This window comes from Triturus cristatus, chromosome 11 (genome assembly GCF_964204655.1).
Source record: "Triturus cristatus chromosome 11, aTriCri1.1, whole genome shotgun sequence".
NCBI classification, from domain to species: Eukaryota; Metazoa; Chordata; class Amphibia; order Caudata; family Salamandridae; genus Triturus; species Triturus cristatus.
The window spans coordinates 921,453,545-921,476,606 of record NC_140594.1 but is presented as its reverse complement, the minus strand read 5'-3'; positions in this window follow the sequence as shown (position 1 = coordinate 921,476,606).

The following is a 23,062-nucleotide window of genomic DNA, read 5'->3' as shown; positions in this document are numbered from 1 at the left end:
GGACAAAGCAGTGATGGTCGGGCAGTGTAGGGGGTCATGCTGGGAGTGGTGTTTCAGGGTTTAGGGCCGAGCAGTGGTGTTCGGGCTGTGTAGGGGTCGTGCTGTGGGTGGTGTTTCAGGGTTTAGGGTAGTACAGTGGTGTTCAGGCAGTGTAGGGGGTCTTGCTGGCGGTGGTGTTTCAGGGTTTAGGGCGGTGCAGTGGATTTCGAGCAGTGAAGGGGGTCGTGCTGGGGCTGGTGTTTCAGGGTTTATGGCAGTGCAGTGGTGTTCGGGCAGTGTGGGGGGTCATGCTGGGGCTGGTGTTTTGGGGTTTAGACCAGTGCAGTGGTGTTCGGGCAGTGTAGGGGGTCATGCTGGGGGTGGTGTTTTATGGTTTAGGGCAGTGCAGTGGTGTTTGGGCAGTGTAGGGGGTCGAGCTGGGGGTGGTGTTTTAGGGTTTAGGGTAGTGCAGTGGTGTTCGGGCAGTGTAGGGGGTTGTGCTGGGCGTGGTGTTGCAGAGTTTAGGGCAGTGCAGTGGTGTTCGGGCAGTGGAGAGGGTGGTGCTGAGGTAGTGTTTCAGGGTTTAGGGCAGTGCAGTGGTGTTCGGGCAGTGTAGGGGGTCGTGCTGGGGGTGGTGTTTTCTGGTTTAGGGCAGTGCAGTGGTGTTTGGGCAGTGTAGGGGGTCGAGCTGGGGGTGGTGTTTTAGGGTTTAGGGTAGTGCAGTGGTGTTCGGGCAGTGGAGGGGGTGGTGCTGAGGTAGTGTTGCAGGGTTTAGGGCAGTGCAGTGGTGTACGGGCAGTGTAGGGGGTGGTGCTCGGACTGGTGTTTCAGGGTTTAGGGCAGTGCAGTGGTGTGGGGGCAGTATAGGTGGTCGTGCGGGGGCTGGTGTTTCAGGGTTTAGGGCACTGCAGTGGTGTTTGGTCAGTGTAGGGGGTCATGCGGTTCTGGTGTTTCAGGTTTTAGGGCAGTGCAGTGGTGTTTGGGCAGTGTAGGGGGTCGTGCAGGGACTGGTGTTTCAGGGTTTGGGGCTGTGCAGTGGTGTTTGGGGAGTGTAGGGGGTCATTCTGGGGCTAGTGTTTCAGGGTATAGGTCTGTGCAGTGGTGTTCGGGCAGTGGAGGGGGCATGCTGGGGCTGGTGTTTCAGGGTTTTGGGCTGTGCAGTTTTGTTCGGGCAGTATATAGTGTTGTACTGGGGCTGGTGTTTCAGGGTTGTGGGCAGTGCAGTGGTGTTCGGGCAGTGTAGGGGGACGTGGTGGGGCTGGTGTTTCAGGGTTTAGGGCAGAGAAGTGGTGTTCAGGCAGAGTAGGGGGTCGTGCTGGGGGTGGTGTTTCAGGGTTTAGGGCAGAACAGTGGTGTTCGTCAAGTGTAGGAGGTGGTGCTGGGTGTGGTGTTTCAGTGTTTAGGGAAGTGCAGTGGTGTTTGGTCAGATAAAGGGGTCGTGCTGGGGGTGGTGTTTCAGGGCATTGGTGCAGTGGTGTTCGGGCAGAATAGGGGGTCATGCTGGGGGTCGTGTTTCAGGATTTAGGGCAGAGCAGTGGTGTTCGTCCAGTGCAGGGGGTGATGCTGGGGTGGTGTTTCAGGGTTTAGGGCAGTGCAGTGGTGTTTGGACAGTGTAGGGGGCATGCTGGGGCTGGTGTTTCAGGGTTTTTGGCAGTGCAGTGGTGTTTGGGCAGTAAATGGTGTCGGTCTGGGGCTGGTCTTTTAGGATTTTGGGCAGTGCAGTGGTGTTTAGGCAGTGTAGGGGGTCATGCAGGGGGTGGTGTTTCAGGGTATAGGGCAGTGCAGTGGTGTTTGGTCAGTGTAGGGGGGCGTGCTGGGGCTGGTGTTTCAGGGTTTTGGGCAGTGCAGTGGTTATAGGCCAGTAAATGGTGTCGTGCTGGGGCTGGTCTTTCAGGGTATTGGACAGTGCAGTGGTGTTTGGGCAGTGTAGGGGGACATGCTGGGGTGGGTGTTTCAGGGTATAGGGCAGAGCAGTGGTGTTCGGGCAGAGTAGGGAGTCATGCTGGGGGTGGTATTTCAGGGTCTAGGACAAAGCAGTGGTGTTCGTCCAGTATATGTTGTCATGCTGGTGCTGGTGTTTCATGGTTTTGGGCAGTGCAGTGGTGTTCGGGCAGTGTAGGGGGATGTGCTGGGGCTGGTGTTTCAGGTTTTAGGGCAGAGCAGTGGTGTTTGGTCAGAGTAGGTGGTTGTGCTGGGCGTGGTGTTTCAGGGTTTAGGGCAGAGCAGGGGTGTTCGTCCAGTGTAGGGGTCGTGCTGGGGGTGGTGTTTCAGGGTTTAGGCAGTGCAGTGGTGTTCGTGCAGTTTAGTGGGTCGTGCAGGGGGTGGTTTTTCAAGGTTTAGGGCAGAGCAGTGTTGTTCGGTCAGAGTAGGGGGTAGTGCTGGGGGTGGTGGCTCAGGGTTTAGGTGCAGTGATGTTTGGGCAGTGTAGGGGGTCTTGCTGTGGGTGGTGTTTCAGGGTTTAGGGCAGTGCAGTGGAGTTCGGGCAGTGTAGGGGGTCTTGCTGGTTTGGTGTTTCAGGGTTTAGGGCAGTGGTGTTCGGGCATTGTAGGGGGTCTTGCTTGGGGTGGTGTTTCAGAGTTTAGGGCAGTGCAGTGGTGTTTGGGCAGTGTAGGGGGGCGTGCTGAGGCTGATGTTTCAGGGTTTTGGGCAGTGCAGTGTTGTTCGGGCAGTAAATGGTGTTGTGCTGGGGTTGGTGTTTCAGGGTTTTAGGTAGTGCAGTGGTGTTTGGGCAGTGTAGGGGGTAGTGCTCGGGGTGGTGTTTCAGTGTTTAGGGCAGTGCAGTGGTTTTCGGTCAGACTAGGGGGTCGTGCTGGGGGTTGTGTTTCAGGGCTTTGGTGCCGTGGTGTTTGGGCAAAGTAGAGGGTCATGCTGGGGGTCATGTTTCAGGATTTAGGGCAGAACAGTGGTGTTCGTCCAGTGTACGGGGTCATGCTATGATGAAGTTTCAGGGTTTAGGGCAGTGCAGAGGTGTTTGGGCAGTGTAGGGGGCGTGCTGGGGCTGGTGTTTCAGGGTTTTGGGCAGTGCAGTGATGTTCGGGCAGTAAATGGTGTGGTGCTGGGGCTGGTGTTTCAGGGTTTAGGGCAGAGCAGTAGTGTTCGGGCAGAGTAGGGGGTTGTGCTGGGGTGGTGTTTCAGGGTTTAGGGCAGAGCAGTGGTGTTCTGGCAGTTTAGGGGGTCGTGCAGAGGGTGGTTTTTCAAGGTTTAGGGCAGTGCAGTGGTGTTCGGTCAGAGTAGGGGTTAGTGCTGGGGGTGGTGTCTCAGGGCTTAGGTGCCGTGGTGTTCGGGCAGTATAGGGGGTCTTGCTGGGGGTGGTTGTTAGACCTGGCACCTTGGCGTGAGTTTCCCTTCCACTTTTTGCTGATGTGCCTCATTGTGTTTTGTTGGTGTTAGCTGCTCAGAGCACTGTGCCACTGCTGATCAGTGCCACAGTGCAAGTGCTCCCTTTGAAAAGTGTATACATTGATTGGTGTCCATGATTGGTTCATTTGGTTTACTGTCAGCCCCTAGTAAAGTGCACCAGGAGTGCCAGGGCTTGTAAATACAAACACCGCTGGTGGGCCTGCAGCACTGGTTGTGCCACCCACAGAAGCGGCCTAGTAAAATGTGTCTAGGGTCTGCCACTGCAGACCCTGCGTGCAGTCTGGTACTGTCGCGCTGACTGCGCAAGTGCACCCACTTGCCAGTCCCTAAACCTTCCCTTAACTACATATTAGTCACCCCTCTGGTAGACCCAAGGGCAGGGTGCATTGTAGGCATAAGTTAGGACATGCCCTGATATGTGTGGCATGTCTTAATAGTGAATTACAGCCATTTTCGTTTTTCACTATTGAAGGCTACCTGCTCTCCATAGGCCAGAATGGGATGCTGGAATTACTACACGCTGTAATCCAAGTGGACTCATAGAGCATGGTAGAAAGTCATGTTTAGTACGCCTGAACTCAGAATAATAAAATACTTCTTTTAGTAAAGTTTATTTTAATATCCTGTGTTTGTAAATACTATTTTTAGAAAGTTAGTATTTACTGACCTGGCCATTTCAGTCCGCCTCTGCTGTGTGTGTGTGTTCTGCCTAGCAACAGTAAGGAGCAGGGCTGGGGAATTCCAAGAGACAGGCTGGCTGCCAGGTGGTGGGTAGAGAGATTACACCAGGATGGGTGGGAGGAGTACACCTTGACTCTGAATAGACCTGTGCTCTGCCACCACAATTCCGGCTCCGCCCCCTGTGGAGCGGCTGATGTCTCTGTCCTGCTGCTGAAAGGAAAGAGCAGAGTCACCATAACAAAGTGCTCCAAAACTGGACTGAGCCAGGCCCAGGCCCCCTGGCGCTAAAGAACAAAAGAATTGTGCTATAAAAGTAGGAGCCTGGCTCCTAAGAAATCAGATCCTGTTTACGCAACGACGAACCTCTGCCTGAAGGAGAAGGACCTGGAGAAGCTGAAGGAGGAGTACTGTCTCTCTGCCTGAGAGACTGGCCTGCAGTGGGTGCCTGTCTGCTGGAAGGAGAGAAAAAGACTGAAAGGAAAGACTTTTTGATTCAACTTGTGCTGAACTATCTCCAAGGGCTTGCTAGAGAACTTGCCTCCTGAACTGCGCCCCAGGAATATTGGGCGCTACCCCCCCTTGAAGGAGAAGAGACTGCCGTGGGTGATTCTACACCGCTGACCCCGGAGAACCTTGTGCCTTAATCTCCCCGAGCAACACGACCTCTGCCGCTGGAGTAGCTTGTGAGCATTGTGACGGCCCGCAAGCCTAAACAAAGTAAGCAACTGCCCCCTCGAGACGTGCTCGCAAAGTAAGGAGGAGATCCCTGTGTCCAAGCATCAAGCCCTGCGACCCCCCGGGCCGCAGAAATCATCGTAAGGACCTGTGCGCACTGTTCGCCCCAACCGGACGAAGCCGACTGCGTGCTGCGCTGAGATCTCGCCCCCAGGCTGCCCCCTCTGCTTCTGCCCTCGCTGGTGTGCTGGGAAGTCGAGGAGTGCCCCCACAAAGTATCGCTGTCCACGGAGGAGCCGGGACCGAGATGCGACGCGGGACACTCGTGAGAGACGTCTACAGACTGCCGCGGACATTTGCCCCCAAGGAAAAAGGTATTTGTGGCTTTGCGCGCTGAAATACGGCCCGTACTAACCTTCGTACGAGCCGTAACTGCCTTACAACTACTTGTGCCTGGTTCGAACCGTACTGCCCCTGAAACATCCCAGTTTGAGGCGTACCTGCTTCTCAACTGCTTGTGTCTGGTGCTTTTGCCTCATACTGCCAGTGTTCGGATCGTACCAGTGCTGCCGCCTGTGTACGGCGCGTCTCCTTCCAGGTACGGACCGTACTGTATTGAAGAACCTTGCCGGTGCTCACGCGGGAAGCGTGGGACTTGGCAAGCGAAGCTTGTTCGACGCGGACTAACGTGGGTACGGCCCGTATGGTTCGATGCCGGTAAACGCGTACCTCACGCGAGAAGCGTGGGAAACGGCATGACGGGCCAGAAAAGCGGTATAAAGCGTATCTGAAGCGCTACGAAGCGCGCAAACCCCCCAAAGAACTTATTTTAAACAGAACTGTGCCATTTCTACACCTGTGGACTGCCTAAGCATTGTAAGAGTAACTGGATCAGCCTTTTGACAAGAGTACTGTATTTTCACAACCTGCCTACAAGAGATCTTATATATAAAGAGCTTTTATTTTACTATAAATACAGCCTTGCGTCTTTGTGTGGTGGGGAGGTGATTATTGTGTGGGACAACTTGCAACGCTTAACCTAATGCCCTCTGGAAATCTAGCCTGACTGCTCGCGCCACGTTACCTAGAGGGTGAGCAGGGGTTATTTTTAAAGAGGTGATCCTTTGCCCTGACTTAGAGGAAAGGGTCCCTGCTTGTCGCAAGTGCATACCTGCGCCAACCAGAGACCCCGGATTCTAACATTGTTGGCAGCGGTGAGGATTTACGGATTTGCGTTCTTGGTGTCTGCGCAGTGATTACTAACCATTGCACAGTAGACGGTCCAGTAGCTTAAGCCACAGAAATTTTAAAAGTTTAAATTTTCACTTGCCAAGAAAACAAGATCCCTTGCATTTGAAGCCATGCCGGGCTCAACCAGCACAGCATCTGAAGCCTCTGGAATGGAATGGGAATGGGATGAATCAGAGCTGGACAACTACACAAAGAAACAACTCAAGTACTTCTGCCAGAAGTTCAAGGTTCCACATGTAGGATGTAGGCTCAAACCAGATCTCTACAAGGCGTTGAGAGCCTGGATGGAATCAAGGGGTGCAGCTGGTGATGGTGTACCTGAGATTGTGCCAGTGGAGCCAGCAGAGAGCATCCACAGCTTTCGCAGAGACCTGTCGCCAGGGGAGCTGGCAGACAGACAGGCCGCAAGAGAACAAGAGGTCACTTTGGCGAAACTGATAATGGCTCTGGAAGAGAAGAAAATAGCTCTGGAAGAAAGAAAGGCTCTAATGGAGCACGACGCCAGAATGAGGGAACTGGCGATAAAAGAGAAAGGTTTGGAGAACACTCCCTCTGGTGGCAGCGCAACGCCGGTGCAGGTAGAGTCAAGGGTGTACATACCAAAAGATGTCGTTAAAGAGTTCTACAAGAATGATGACATAGGGCAATGGTTCCGGGCCTATGAGATAGCCATGTCCTCCCACCGGGTCCCTGAGAAAGATTGGGGAGCGGGGTTGTGGGGACGGTTCCTAAGTGAGGGGCGGGACACACTTTTAGATTTGCCCTTTGACATGCAGACTTCTTACCCCCACATGAAAGAAGCTTTAATGACCAGATATGGGCTAACTCCTGAATTGTATAGACAGCGGTTCAGGGGGTGCGCCAAGATTGCGGGGAGTACGTATGTGGAGTATGTGACCTTTTTCTGCAGAGCACTGGATGGCTGGGTGAAGGGTAGCAAAGTAGATGATTACCAAGGTCTCTTTGATTTAATTGCATGGGAGCACTTGTTGCTTAATTGTTTTCCTGAGCTACGCCAACACCTGATAGATAGCAAGCTGACTAACCCTAGGAAGCTTGCAGAGGAGGCGGACCGCTGGGTCAGCACCAGGGTCCACAAGGGTCATGTGGGAGACTCCGCCAAGGGTGGGCAGGGTCCCCAGCAGAAGAGTGGGGGGGACAAGGGAAAACAGAAAGGGTTCCAAAAAGGCCCCCAAAGTAATCCCCAAGGGAACCAGCGGAAAGGTTCTCAGCCTCCCCCAACTCCGAAGCCAACCGGGGCCCCGACAGGTAAACCTGTTCCCAAGGGGCCCCTTCAATGTTATAAATGTGGTGAGCTAGGTCACTTTGCCAGTGATTCCAAGTGTCGCCAGTATGTAAAACCAGCACCCACTGGTGCTCTACCGAAGCAAGTGGCTACAGTAGCCTTTGGTGAGGAGGTAGATGTCCCAGGTTGGTGGGACCCCGTCCAAATGACCTTAGTCTCGCTAGGAGACAGTGAGATGGTCCCAAACGCCGACTTGCCCCCTAACACTAAGAAATATGGGCAAGTGGTGACCGTCAATGGTAGAAAGGTGGAGGCTCTTAGAGACACAGGAGCCAGCGTGACTGCAGTGCGGCAGCACCTGGTATCTCAAAAGCAGGTCGTACCTCATGCCTATTGTCGGGTTGTCAATACTGACAACACGGAGAGTCGTTGTCCAATGGCTCAAGTTCCCTTTGAGTGAGGGGGGGGGTCTCTGGTACTCTACAAGTCGCTGTGAGAACTGCCATGCCTGTAGACTGTCTCTTAGGTAATGACTTGGAGAGCTCCCCTTGGGAAAAGGTGGAGAAGACAGCTCACCTGCAGATGGTGGGCTTACCTGATTGGACGTGCGTGACCACCCGGTCAATGGCAGCCAGTAGGGGTGTTGAAGGGACCCTGGAGCCTGAGGGAGAGGCCCAGGAACTGGCTTTAGGGAGAGGGCGCAGGAGGTACGGGAAACCGGCTCCTAAAGTTCCCACGGCCCAGGAGGAAGCAGACCTTGAGGGGGATGCCCTGGAGCCTACCGGGGAACAGATAGCCGAACTGGGGGACCTGCCTGAGCTGACCCATTGGCAGCAAGAAGGAGGCCCCACCAGGGAGGAATTCTGCAGGGAGCAGAAAGAGTGCCCCTCTCTAGTGGGTATGCGGCAAAAGGCTGCAGCCCAAGCCAATGGTGATCAGTCTGGTACTCACTTGATCTACTGGGAGAACGACCTCCTATACTCAGAGCCTAAGGTTGCTGAACCTGGGTCAGCCCGTGCGCTGGTGGTACCCCAGAAGTACAGAGCCTTCCTACTGGGGCTGGCTCACGATGTTGTAAATTGAAACTACGATGTGATTAAGCATTTACTAAAGACATGAATTCTCCTGGCTTACACATGTCTCTTTTGTTATGTTGACTGAAGTTTGGACTCCATTTTGTATTGTCATGTCTCCACGTGCTCAACACGAGGAGAGTCCTATCTTTGTGTTAGTTGCTCTTGTAATCTGCCTAGTAACAGTCTATAAATAGTTCCTTTTGTCCGTCTGGCGCATGCCCAGACTTGACCACATCTGTTATCAGTTAGTCCTTGCTTGACCATGTTTTCGCGGGCTTAAGGAGTATGTCAGCTCCGCCCACATATTGATCTTGTATTGAAAATGTCCATAAAAGGTAACATTCTTCGCCTCATGTTGTATCCTCCCACTTATGAGCCCCTCTGTTGTGTATAAAAGGGGACCGTGTACGAAAGTTCTTTGTGCTACTCTATGCAATACTGAAGGGTATTGTATGGATTGTAGGACCACCCTTAAGGGTTAATAAACTCTGTCTTTGTACTTTGCAGTTTCCGTGCCAACTTCCTTATAGATTCCTTTACAGGAGAGCGAACCCTTGTGTCCTGCGGGCCTAGCTGGGGCCTGTATTCATCAATTGGCGCCCATCACGTGGGGCTCATCGGCGACTCGGATGCTCGAAGGATTGGTCGCGACGAAGGTGAGGAATTTGGCCGGGGATGTGATCACTGCCAGAGGCATTTTAGTCCTGGCATCCCGAGGTTTTTCTTCCTTCCCTTCCGACCTGACCATCTGGGTGGCGCCGGTCCTCGACTGAGACCTCTTCTGTCGGTCCAGCCGTGACAGCCGTTTGGGCGAATTTCGGAGCTTGGCAGTTGGAATCTGGACTCTTGATTGGTAAGAACCGTTGTACGGTACTTGCTCCGAGTTTTTGAAGCCTGGGTTGGCTATTTGAGTTTGATTTGTGATGACCGGTCATATCTTGTATTGATTATTGTGAGAATATATGCGTTGCAACACATATAGGCAGGTAATGTGGAGATATTTCTCCGAAACTGTGTAACTTTGAACGGCACAACGTTTAAGTGCCATTTTTTTGATAATACTGCATATTCTGCATTATTTTTGAGCATGCCTGCTTTTAGCGCACTCCGTAAGTGGTGCTGCTGCTTTGGAAACCGGTTAAACCTCGAGGAATCTGCTCCAGCTCCCCCAGAGGGGACTCCTAATAGGGATATGTATGTGAAGCATGGTCTTTCCTCCATAATGTACAGCACAGTATGGAGGAAATATACCAGAAAGGATCCTGAGTTACGGTGGCCGTTGTATGGGTCATTTGATATGCGTAAGATTGAGTATGTGGAACAGTGTATGTGTAAATGGCGTGCTCGTCAAGACATGTTTGAATGTGTGCGATTATGGGTGAAGGAAGTGCGTGAGCGAGAGAAACGTGAGAAAGCGCTGTTTGATAAAGAGCAACGAAAGAATGATCATGTGAGAGCGCAGGACGCAAAGCGTCGGGAGGAAAGAGAACAGACGGAGAGGCAGGAGAAAGAACGCAGGTTACAAGTCTCGGGTCAATATGCTGTTCGTCAGCCACTCTATCCTGTCCTTAATAATCATGACGATGACTTTTATTTATTAGATCGTTCTCCGCCTCCTTATGTTGGCGCGTCTGCCCCGAGGCCACAAGATTCTGGATCGGGTTCGAGTAAGGTAGACACGCGGTCCATGTTATCGGCTGAGCGAATGGGTGAGCTTCGGCAGGTTTCCTATCGTGCATGTAAGGGCAAGTTATCCCTTGCTGAGTTGTTGGATTCTTGGGAGTCGTGGCAGGATAGAGAAAGGTTGTATTTCTTGGGACACTTTTCTGATGAAGTGATTGGTGCCTTTCGGAAATATTCCAGTGTCTTTGAACCTGACGATGTGGTATTAGATGCTAAAGCATTGCGTAATGGTGTTTTCTCTCCCTCTAAGGCGCCTGAGGCGGTTCGGCGACTGTTTGCATTGCGGGATGCGGTGGCAGATCTTAAAGAGAAAGCACGCCAACAAGTCGAGGAGGAGAAGCGGTCGGCTTCGCGTACCGGAGATGGCCATTCATCCACCTCTCAATCAGATAAGAGTGATCTAGTGCATGCTAAACCAATGCGCGAGGCGGCGCCTTTGTATGTTCCTCCTAAAGGAGCGGGGACTAGCTCGGATACTACCTCTGCCGATGCTAAGGGATATTTTGTGTATAATTGGGTTTATACTCCCTGGCACAGGGCTGACGTCATGGCATTAAAGAATGCGTTGCCTGATCCCCGCAAGAATCCAGCGGCCTTTTACGAAGAAGTCGAGGGGGCCTTGAATTCTTGTATTATGACCTTAGCGGAAATAGATTTGTTCTTTGGGCTTATTCTACCACCAGATATGTGGAGATCTGTGCGGAAGGTGGATGATGCTGCCACTTTTAAGGCTCGATGGTCTGAACTTGAGGATGAGGATAGGGAGAGAAAGCCCGCGCAGAAACCACCTCAGATTATCTTAGATCTCCCCGCTGCTATTCTGACTAAGTTGAAGACAATCATTCCCCCTAAAAAGATTGACTGGAATATGCTAGCCTCGTGCAAGCAGAAAGCCGATGAATCAGTTGCAGATTTCTTTACGCGCTTTGAGGAGACGTTTCATGATTTTAGTGGTCAGTCCCTTACGGATGATACGGGTCGGCACCTTTTTGCTGATAAATATGTGGCGAATTTATTACCGGCGATTGCAGCTCGCCTAAAAGCGAGTGAAAGTTCTTGGTCCACTGCGACCCGGACAGCCCTCCTGTAGGAAGGTGGATATCTGACTATGGTTACCCCCAAATTTTTGCCTAGTGTCTAGCTGGTTTTTCGACTTAGTTGGCCTGAGATCCTGCCATTCAGGCTCTCAGGCTATCTGCTCTCTCTGTAAAATGGACTCCATGTACCCTAGGTACATACCCAATTGGTTGGATCACCCTGTCAGCCCCTGTACCAGTGTACACTAGGTACCCAGGGCATTGGTGTACCCAAGGCCTGCCAAGGGCTGCAGCATGTATTATGCCACCCCAGGCTTGGCCTAACAATTTGACACAACTGGCTGATCACTCAGCTGGGGTAAGTTGGTGTAATCACCTCTTACTTAGGTGTAGTATACCTATACCTAACCTTAAATGGGACACCTGGTAACCTATAAGTCACTCCTATGGCAGGCCTTAACAATCCTGAAGGCAGAGTGCTTGGTTCCATGTGAGATGGTGCTCTGGCATGAGCTGAGCCTGTCTGCAGTGGTCGGAACAACTTCCTTCTACTGTTTCCAGATATCGTCATACCATATACTCTTAAGTGCATTATGAACCTCGCGGTTAAATGCTATCTTTGGTTTGGCTTTATCAAAACATGTCGAGTAAGGTGTCATACGAATTGGAATACTAACCCCTCGCCAATTCTGGCGACGGGGTTAGCATTCCACCCTTCTAGAGGGACACGACATGTACAGTACCTGAAACCCGGGTAAAATCAGACATAGCCTCAGCTCCACAAAATGGATGCTGCCACCACAGACACAAGTCTGCCCTCCTGCTGCTGGGAGTCCTTCCAGCTTGGGAGGTGTGGACAAAGGGTTTCCTGCCAGGGGAGGTGCGTGCACCACCCCAGACAGGATTTTGTGTATTGGTCAGGTAGGGCTTGAAAGAAACCAGACATGCCTGTGGCTCACAAGGAGCCTCGGTGCATATGCCAGTTCAAACCGGTCCTGGGGCACACCAGTCCCGGGCCTGGGGCGAGCTGGACAAAGGATTGGGGGTGTAACCACCCCCCTTCCTGGTCCCACCCATAGGGAGGGACCTAGCAGGTAGTCCGGCCCCTAGAATCCGCTTAAAGGTAGGAGCTGTGTCCTAAGACTTCAGACATCCTGGAATCAACTTGAAACTAAGAAGAAGACGGGAACTTCGACATTCTGCTGCACAGAAGACTGAAGAAAATCTCCCCTGTGGTCAGGGAGTGACCACCTTGCTAACGCAAGCACCATCCAGCGAATCAACGTCTGCTTTGCCGCCGCCTCCCGCCGGAGCCCGAGCCCAGAGACTGACAAGACCTGGACCTCCAGACCTCTCACCGCCCGATCCACAGTCCCTGCAAAGAGGAGACCCGTGGAGGCACCGAGACACGTGGAGCCAGCCATCTTGGAACGACTACGACAAGCTGACCAGTGCAACAACCGAGGCTCCCTCCAAGTTGTGCTTTGGGTCCTGAGAAGCCCAACCCTCGAGCAGCATCTGCACCAAAGGTGAGCCCTCCAGCATCTCCACGATCTGCGTGGGGCCCTTCTGCATTTTGCCACTCGACGCGCCTAACCGGTTGCTGGCCCGCTGGCTAGTGGCCATCTTGGCGACGAAATCTACGACAAACACCGCTGGTCTGGTTGCTCCAGACTGGCCCTTGCTCCCCTCCAAAGGAGCAATCCCTCTGACCTTGCTGGTCAGAACCAACAGCTGATTTCCGATTCCTCCTACAATTGCTTTTGCCAAGGCTTGTTTGCTTCGATCAAGTCGCCGACACCGCCGACAGCGAGAGCCTGCGTGGGACAGCTCGTGAGCCGACTCCTGGACGTCGTCGACCTTCAGGGACTACGTGGCTGCGGAGACAAGCTACCCCTCATCACCTGTTTGCACCCGACATCGCCTGGTACCCACCTGGTGCCACGCTGGTCACTGGCTAGTGACTGTGAACACTGTCCCCTCTGCTTACAGGTCTTCAACATCTCCGATCCACTCTTGGATCCACTGCATCTCTTCCCGACCGACCGCCTGCAGCATCTTTGTCCCAGGCTCAACGGAACAGATAGAAGAAACCCGACGCACTTTGAGGCCTATGCACCCGCTTCCTGTGGGTGAGGTAAAGCTGGTACTCCGGTGCCCATGTGTAGTAATACATCTCTAGTGCCTGTGTTCCAAATCTTAAGTTCCTAGGTCATCCGGAAGATTCCTTTTGCAGTAACTTTGTACTTTTTACGCACCCATTGAAACCTATGGGAGCCCGCGTGTGACTATTTGCTCTGCACACGCCACCCGTGGACCTCCTGGTCACTAACTGACGTTAGCTCCTTGTAGGCCCAGCGATTCTAGAGGCCCTAGGCCTTTTCCCTTTTCTGTTCGTGGTACTTATACCACTATTTTAGTATATGGTTTGAGTGGCCACCAGGGCCTATCCATATAAAGTGCAACTTCTGTGTATTCTACTGTAATCTTGTTTGACGATTTGTGCTCCTGTGCTCATAAAGAGACTAGGGGTTACTTTGAGAAATAAATACATATATATTTTGAATATATATCTGTGTGGTGTCCTTTCATTGGTATAAAAGGGGGTTACTATTGGTAAAACAGCTTGCTTAACACGCATCACGAGTTTAGCCTCAAAGACTGCTTAGCCTACGCTACCACTAGGGCAGCTAGTCCAAAAAGGTTGACTTACAACCACACCATAAGGGTTGCTTGGCATGGTACAAGGTGGTCACTAGAACTAGTGAACAGCATATACCAGGCCAACTTCTCACATTGGTGAGCAGCGGTTGGATTTGAGCTTGCTGTGTTTTACCATTGTAATCTCTTGGTTACCAATTGAAAGATCACATAGGTACCTGTAGGTACATATAAAACAAGATTAGATATACTTAAGTTCTACTGAACTTAGTTGTTGTAGAGCAAAGGGAGTAGCACACCCTGACTACAACTACTAGATAGGTTTAGTAGGTAAACCCAAGTGTAGGTAGATTGCAACACATCCACCCACACTTAAGAGCAATGGCCGGGGCAGAGGGGTCCACTGTACCCATCTCTGTCGAGAGTGACCCCCAGAGGGCACCAACCAGCTTTGCTACCCTTAATCAGAATGAGCTCAGGCATTTGGCAACTCTTAGAGGCCTTAAACAGCCCAAGAACCCAAACTCTGCTGAGCTCAGAGAGCTCTTACAGAATGATGAGAATCAGAGAGCACTCAAGAAAGCTTCCCAGTTAGCCCCCTTAGGGTCAGGAACAGGAGGCCCCCCTTCTGAAGATGCCACAGAGGTACCCCCTTTCAATAGTCACCCCTTAGATGGGATGCCTACCACAGAGGAAGAAAGTGATGGGGATACAGATGTGAGTGGGGATGAAGGGAGAACTAGCCCAGTGCCAAGTGTTATACTTGGCCCAGCTAAACTAAGGCTATTGGGGACTGACAGTGGGTTCACCCCATTGGATCTCCCCAGTGGACTTAACACAGGGCTTGGAAGGCAAAGGAATCGCTCAGGTGACTCCAATGCTTCCCATGGCTCTAGAGGCTCTCAAGGTCACTCCAGAAGGAGACTGACCACCCCTCAGAGGAGGGAACATGAGGCCAGAATGCAGGAAGCCCAGCTGAGGATCAGGAAGCAGGAGCTAGAAGTAGCCCTGATGGAAGAAAAACTGAGCAAGGCTAGGCAGCATAGAGAGAGTGGGTCTATACCCACTGGTGGCAGCAATGTCCCTAGGGACAAAGATAGGGTCTTTGACAATAGGAACCTGTCCAAGATTGTGCCCCCCTACAAAAGTGGGGATGACATCCACAAATGGATGACTGCTCTTGAGAGAGCCTGCAAAGTGCAGCAGGTTCCTGAAGACCAGTGGGCAGCAATCTTATGGCTCTCCTTTGAGGGGAGAGGCAGAGATAGACTCCTCACTGTTAGAGAAGAGGATGTCAGAAATTACAGAGTCCTGAAGAGTGTCCTAGTTGATGGGTTAGGCTTAACCACTGAACAGTACAGGTTAATGTTCAGAGACACCCAGAAGACACAGACTCAGGACTGGTCTGAATATGTGGAATGTGCCACTAAGGCTTTGGAGGGTTGGTTGCTGGGAAGTAAGGTGTCTGATTATACAGGATTGTACAATTTGATGATGAGAGAGCAGATTTTAAGTAATTGTCAAAACCAGCTTCTCCATCAACACCTGGTAGACTCAGATTTGACCTCTCCCCAAGAATTGGGAAAGAGGGCAGATAAATGGGTCAGGACCAGGATCAGGCCTAAAAACCAGGGTGGTGACCAAAAGAAAGATACCACCAAGCCTCAAGAGAAGGGTGGGGATAAAGAAAAAGAGAAACCTTCCTCAGGGCCCCAAAACTCCACACAGGGTGGTGGGTCCCAAGCTCCCTCCTCTACCACAGCTAAAAAGCCCTACTGCCATGAGTGTAAAACTCCTGGGCATTGGAAAACTGACAGCGGTTGCCCAAGGGCTAAAAACAAAACTGTTCCTCCAATTACTCCTGTCACACCACCTATTACTGTCAGCAGTAATCCCCCAGGTGGTGGGAGTGCCCCCAGAAATCTGGGTGGGTTTACTTGGGGAACACAGGGGGACCCTGGCTTAGCCAATTCCCCTACAGCAACCACTCTTGTCTGTGATGGTGGCATGGGATTTGCCAACTTCACTGCCTGTCCCAACACTTTGGGTAGGTACAGACAGGAGCCCTACATCAATGGTACAAAAGCTGAGGCCTACAGAGACACTGGGGCTAGCATCACAATGGTGGCCCATTGGCTAGTTCCCTCTGAGCAGCTTTTGCCCGGTTTCTCCTACCAGGTGACTAACATTGATGGCAAACAGAACAGTCATCCCATGGCAGAGGTATGTCTCAGCTGGGGAGGGGTCACTGGCCCTAAAAGGGTAGCAGTGTCCCCAACCTTGCCTGTAGACTGCTTACTGGGGAATGACTTAGAACTCTCAGCTTGGGCTGGAGTTGAACAAGACACCCATTTTAAAATGGTAGGCCTTTCACAAAAGGGTAGGGGGGTTGTGCCATTCACAACCCCTGTCCAAATAGATTTCCTCCCTGAAAAGGTTGGAAGGGCAGTGGTAGCCACAGCCCAGGCACAGACAGACTTCCCTGTAGGGACTGGCAGAGCTGTGACAGTCACAGCTCAAACACAAACTGAGTGCCCCCCTGAAAAGGTTGGCAAGGCTGTAATGGTCTCAGCCTATACTCAGACTGACATAGGTGTAGTGAAGCCTGAAACAATGGATCACTCCACACAAACTGAGAGTAGTGGGGAGGAAGAAAAGTCTCCCTCTCCCCAGACATTAGGAAAAGGTCAGCCTCCTCAGGGATCTGACCTCACCCCTTGTGAAGGAACTGCCCCAGAGGTAGCCAGGCCTGGCCTGGCAGAGCCTCTGATGTCAGTGGCCCCTTCCAAGGTGGGATCCAGTCTGGTGCAGGTAGCCTGCCTCTCTCTACCCTGCCTCAGTCAGCCCAGGGCTGCAGAGGTCAGGGAGGCCAGTGGACCCCCAGAGGGCCCCTGTCCACAAGAACCCCCCCATCAAAAGAATGAGGATTGCCTGGCTAGTAGCCCTAGTCAGGTGATGGGTAAAAACATTCCTGAGGGATCTCCTTTACAGGTAGTTAGGGACCTCCCCCAGGGGGATTCTGTTGGGCACAGGCAAACATGGGACCTTAGGGCCCCAAACCTGACCTGTCCCTCCAGTAAGCCCACAAAAGGGACCCAGCCTCCAGCTTTAGGTAGCCAGAGGCTGACCCTGAGAGCACAGTGCAACTCAGTTAAAGAAAGAAAGGCATCCATGGTGGAGGATGATTGGAGGAAGCTGAGGCCTCACTTTGAGGACACTCACTTCAGTACTCCATCTCAACACCAGCCTTTTACTTTGCCAAGACACACCACAGGTAGAGATTCCCTATGGTGGAGACCCTCTGATACCCTTAGGGTGAGGGATTGCTTAGTGGACCATGAGACAGGGGGTAACCATGCCAGTGCTGGTTCCTCCTTATATGGCCACTTGGGCAATATAGGCTTACCTGGTCAAGGTCAGCCTTATCTCCCTTCGTTTGGGGGGGGGTTGTGTAGGAAGGTGGATATCTGACTATGGTTACCCCCAAATTTTTGCCTAGTGTCTAGCTGGTTTTTCGACTTAGTTGGCCTGAGATCCTGCCATTCAGGCTCTCAGGCTATCTGCTCTCTCTGTAAAATGGACTCCATGTACCCTAGGTACATACCCAATTGGTTGGATCACCCTGTCAGCCCCTGTACCAGTGTACACTAGGTACCCAGGGCATTGGTGTACCCAAGGCCTGCCAAGGGCTGCAGCATGTATTATGCCACCCCAGGCTTGGCCTAACAATTTGACACAACTGGCTGATCACTCAGCTGGGGTAAGTTGGTGTAATCACCTCTTACTTAGGTGTAGTATACCTATACCTAACCTTAAATGGGACACCTGGTAACCTATAAGTCACTCCTATGGCAGGCCTTAACAATCCTGAAGGCAGAGTGCTTGGTTCCATGTGAGATGGTGCTCTGGCATGAGCTGAGCCTGTCTGCAGTGGTCGGAACAACTTCCTTCTACTGTTTCCAGATATCGTCATACCATATACTCTTAAGTGCATTATGAACCTCGCGGTTAAATGCTATCTTTGGTTTGGCTTTATCAAAACATGTCGAGTAAGGTGTCATACGAATTGGAATACTAACCCCTCGCCAATTCTGGCGACGGGGTTAGCATTCCACCCTTCTAGAGGGACACGACATGTACAGTACCTGAAACCCGGGTAAAATCAGACATAGCCTCAGCTCCACAAAATGGATGCTGCCACCACAGACACAAGTCTGCCCTCCTGCTGCTGGGAGTCCTTCCAGCTTGGGAGGTGTGGACAAAGGGTTTCCTGCCAGGGGAGGTGCGTGCACCACCCCAGACAGGATTTTGTGTATTGGTCAGGTAGGGCTTGAAAGAAACCAGACATGCCTGTGGCTCACAAGGAGCCTCGGTGCATATGCCAGTTCAAACCGGTCCTGGGGCACACCAGTCCCGGGCCTGGGGCGAGCTGGACAAAGGATTGGGGGTGTAACCACCCCCCTTCCTGGTCCCACCCATAGGGAGGGACCTAGCAGGTAGTCCGGCCCCTAGAATCCGCTTAAAGGTAGGAGCTGTGTCCTAAGACTTCAGACATCCTGGAATCAACTTGAAACTAAGAAGAAGACGGGAACTTCGACATTCTGCTGCACAGAAGACTGAAGAAAATCTCCCCTGTGGTCAGGGAGTGACCACCTTGCTAACGCAAGCACCATCCAGCGAATCAACGTCTGCTTTGCCGCCGCCTCCCGCCGGAGCCCGAGCCCAGAGACTGACAAGACCTGGACCTCCAGACCTCTCACCGCCCGATCCACAGTCCCTGCAAAGAGGAGACCCGTGGAGGCACCGAGACACGTGGAGCCAGCCATCTTGGAACGACTACGACAAGCTGACCAGTGCAACAACCGAGGCTCCCTCCAAGTTGTGCTTTGGGTCCTGAGAAGCCCAACCCTCGAGCAGCATCTGCACCAAAGGTGAGCCCTCCAGCATCTCCACGATCTGCGTGGGGCCCTTCTGCATTTTGCCACTCGACGCGCCTAACCGGTTGCTGGCCCGCTGGCTAGTGGCCATCTTGGCGACGAAATCTACGACAAACACCGCTGGTCTGGTTGCTCCAGACTGGCCCTTGCTCCCCTCCAAAGGAGCAATCCCTCTGACCTTGCTGGTCAGAACCAACAGCTGATTTCCGATTCCTCCTACAATTGCTTTTGCCAAGGCTTGTTTGCTTCGATCAAGTCGCCGACACCGCCGACAGCGAGAGCCTGCGTGGGACAGCTCGTGAGCCGACTCCTGGACGTCGTCGACCTTCAGGGACTACGTGGCTGCGGAGACAAGCTACCCCTCATCACCTGTTTGCACCCGACATCGCCTGGTACCCACCTGGTGCCACGCTGGTCACTGGCTAGTGACTGTGAACACTGTCCCCTCTGCTTACAGGTCTTCAACATCTCCGATCCACTCTTGGATCCACTGCATCTCTTCCCGACCGACCGCCTGCAGCATCTTTGTCCCAGGCTCAACGGAACAGATAGAAGAAACCCGACGCACTTTGAGGCCTATGCACCCGCTTCCTGTGGGTGAGGTAAAGCTGGTACTCCGGTGCCCATGTGTAGTAATACATCTCTAGTGCCTGTGTTCCAAATCTTAAGTTCCTAGGTCATCCGGAAGATTCCTTTTGCAGTAACTTTGTACTTTTTACGCACCCATTGAAACCTATGGGAGCCCGCGTGTGACTATTTGCTCTGCACACGCCACCCGTGGACCTCCTGGTCACTAACTGACGTTAGCTCCTTGTAGGCCCAGCGATTCTAGAGGCCCTAGGCCTTTTCCCTTTTCTGTTCGTGGTACTTATACCACTATTTTAGTATATGGTTTGAGTGGCCACCAGGGCCTATCCATATAAAGTGCAACTTCTGTGTATTCTACTGTAATCTTGTTTGACGATTTGTGCTCCTGTGCTCATAAAGAGACTAGGGGTTACTTTGAGAAATAAATACATATATATTTTGAATATATATCTGTGTGGTGTCCTTTCATTGGTATAAAAGGGGGTTACTATTGGTAAAACAGCTTGCTTAACACGCATCACGAGTTTAGCCTCAAAGACTGCTTAGCCTACGCTACCACTAGGGCAGCTAGTCCAAAAAGGTTGACTTACAACCACACCATAAGGGTTGCTTGGCATGGTACAAGGTGGTCACTAGAACTAGTGAACAGCATATACCAGGCCAACTTCTCACACCTCCTGACTATAGCTCAGTACTATGAGCGCCAGGAGCAGGAAGCGAAGGGGCAGGAGGAGAAGAAATCGAAGGACTTAAAAACAAAGGTGATGCTAGCACAAGTATATGGTCCGCCCCGACGGGGTGTAAATAGAGGTAGGGGAGGATTTTATGGTCCTCCCTCGGGCCGATCTGATCTTAATAGGAATCAATGTGCGTATTGTAAGCAATCGGGACACTGGGCCAGAGATTGCCCAGCGTTGCATGCTTCGCGTCAGGGACACAGTCAGGGACACAATCAGGGTGGCCCGAGAGGTAGAGGGGGTTTCTCGAATTTTAGAGGGAATTCTAATGATCACGCTCGTTTTGACCCTGCCGGGCAGCAACGAGATAGGTCTAATGTTTTCGATCGACAAAATCAGTATCAAGTGTCGGGGATTGACCGTTCTGGGTACCATGATTCTCAGCATGCATAGGAATGCGTTGGATGGGGGTTAGAATCAGTTGAGGTGCCAGTTGATCAGAAGGGTCCTTACGTATCAGCTGAGGTTTTGGGCTCTACTGATCAGTTCCTAGTGGATACAGGAGCGACTCGTAGTGCGCTGTCTAAACAATTGGTTCCGAGGGCTCCCCCATCTGGCTTAATGGTTACATCGGTAGGGTTTGATGGTACACTCTCCCGAAGCCCTCTTTCGCGGCCCCTCACATTTCAGGTTGATTCCTTCTCTGCGCCCTGTCCGTTTTTGCTTGCCCCGAACACGCCGGACAATATTATGGGCCTTGATATGCTGAAGCACTTCAGAGCTACGATCCGCTGTTCCCCTGCTGGAGTGCGGGTGATATTGAATGACAATTACCCCCTGTCTGAACGGATGTGTGTGGTTACAGAAGATGCTGTGCTAGCTACCCTCCCTTGCGCCCTATGGGCCACCTCGGATACTGATGTGGGACAGATGGTGATTCCGCCTGTTCACATTAGTGTCCAGGAGGGGGCGGTGTTACCACGCCTTCCACAGTATCGTATTTCGCAGGAGGGGGAAGAGGCTCTTATACAGATTGTGCAGGATTTGATTAAGGTGGGAGTAGTGGAAGAAGTTCCCTATAATGTTTGTAATAGCCCGATTCTACCCATTCTGAAAAAGGATACGGATGCCAAAGTCTATCGGTTTATCATTGATTTGAGAGAAGTAAACAAGATCGTGATACCTCAGTACCCAGTGGTTTCAGATATCACGACGTTGCTTACTTTGGTCCCGCCTACGGCGACCACGTTTTCAGTTATTGATTTGAAAAATGCTTTCTTTTCAATTCCCATTCATCCCGATAGTCGATACCTTTTTGGTTTCACTCTAAATAATAGGTCTTACCGATTTTGTAGAATACCTCAGGGCTACACAGAAAGCCCTAGCATTTACAGTCAAGCTTTGAAAAGACAATTGGACTCCTTTGTTCTGCCTGAGGGTGTCGCCCTCATTCAATATGTCGATGACATCTTGCTGGCGGCTGACACTCCGGAGTTGTGTGAAAGGAGTACGTTGTCTTTGCTTTCCTTTTTGGCATCCCACAATCACAAAGTCTCTCGGAAAAAGTTGCAATTCTGTAGACCAAAGGTGACTTATCTGGGTCACCTTTTGTCTAAGGAGGGACGTGCACTCACACCAGATCGTGTCCAAGTGATTCTGGACACACCGACGCCGTCCACGCAGAAGGACGTGCGCGTATTTTTGGGTCTTGTTTCTTTTTGTAGGCAGTGGATATTAGGGTTTTCGCACATAGCCAAGCCATTGTTAGCCCTTTTGACAAAAGATACACCTATCCCGCTTCCTTGGACGAATGAGTGTGACACTGCCTTTCAGAAACTGCGACAGGCCCTCTGTTCAGCACCAGTGTTAGGGACTCCTGATTATACCAAGCCTTTTTCGCTGTATGTGCATGAGAAAGATGGATGTGCATTATCGGTTTTACTGCAGATGCACGGCGACAAGCAGCGCCCTTGTGCATATTTTTCGGCTGTACTTGATCCTGTTGCCCGAGCATTGCCTGGTTGTTTTCGCTCGGTCGCGGCAACAGCTGTGTCAATACGCCAAAGCGAGGGAATTGTGTTATCTCATAAGCTGTTGGTATTAGTCCCCCACGCTGTTGACGCCTTGCTTAATCAGACAAAGACTCAGCATTTGACCAGTGCCCGTTTAACGGGATATGAGCTGACGCTTTTGGCTCCTCATATTACGTTAAAGAGGTGCGTGACGTTAAATCCTGCCACATTGTTGCCATACCCCGAGACTCGGTCTGAGGCACGGAAAGCACATGATTGTATCCTTGTGACCGAGGAACAAACAAAGGGTCGTATTGATCTCCAGGATACGCCCTTTTCAGATGTAGATGGAGAACTGTGGGTGGATGGGTCATGCCTGAAGCTACCAGATGGTACGACTTCAGCAGCGTATGCGATTACCACATTGCAAACAATAGTGGAGGCAGCACGCATACCACAGAAATCAGCTCAAGCAGCGGAACTGATAGCATTAACACGAGCATGTGAGCTCAGTACAGGATTGTGTGTGAATGTTTATACAGATAGCCGCTATGCCTTCGGAGTAGCGCACGATTTTGGCCTGCTCTGGAAGGAAAGAGGGTTCTTAACGTCACATGGAGTACAAATAATGCATGGGGAGTTAGTTCATAATCTTTTAACTGCATTGACATATCCGAAGAAAATTGCCATCGTTAAATGTAGCGCCCATAGGAAGGTAGTCGATAAAATTGGAGAAGGGAATGCGTTAGCAGACCGGGTGGCACGGGAGACTGCGATGCAGCCCGGTGCTACTGCCATGTATGTAGTGAAGTCACAAGTAGAAAGATGGCATGATGCGAAGGAAGAAGTGCGAGAAATACAGAGGACCGCTTCTGACAAAGAACGGGAGCAATGGTCCAGTGAGGGAGAACTGGATGATGAGGGTTGCTGGAGAAATAAGCAGATGGATAGATGGAAATTACCCACGGCTTTTGTACAACCTATGGTTCAGATGGCGCATGGGCTAGCACATGTTGGAGCTTCCGCAATTGTAAAATTGCTTACCCAAGTTTGGGAGCATCCAGAGATTGCTAGCACGGCAAAGAGGGTGGTGCAGACCTGTATGATCTGCCTGAGGTACAACCCAGGAAAGGGTACTCAAACCCCAGCAGGAGGGTTTGTAACACCTACTGCACCCTTTGAGGTTTTGCAGATGGATT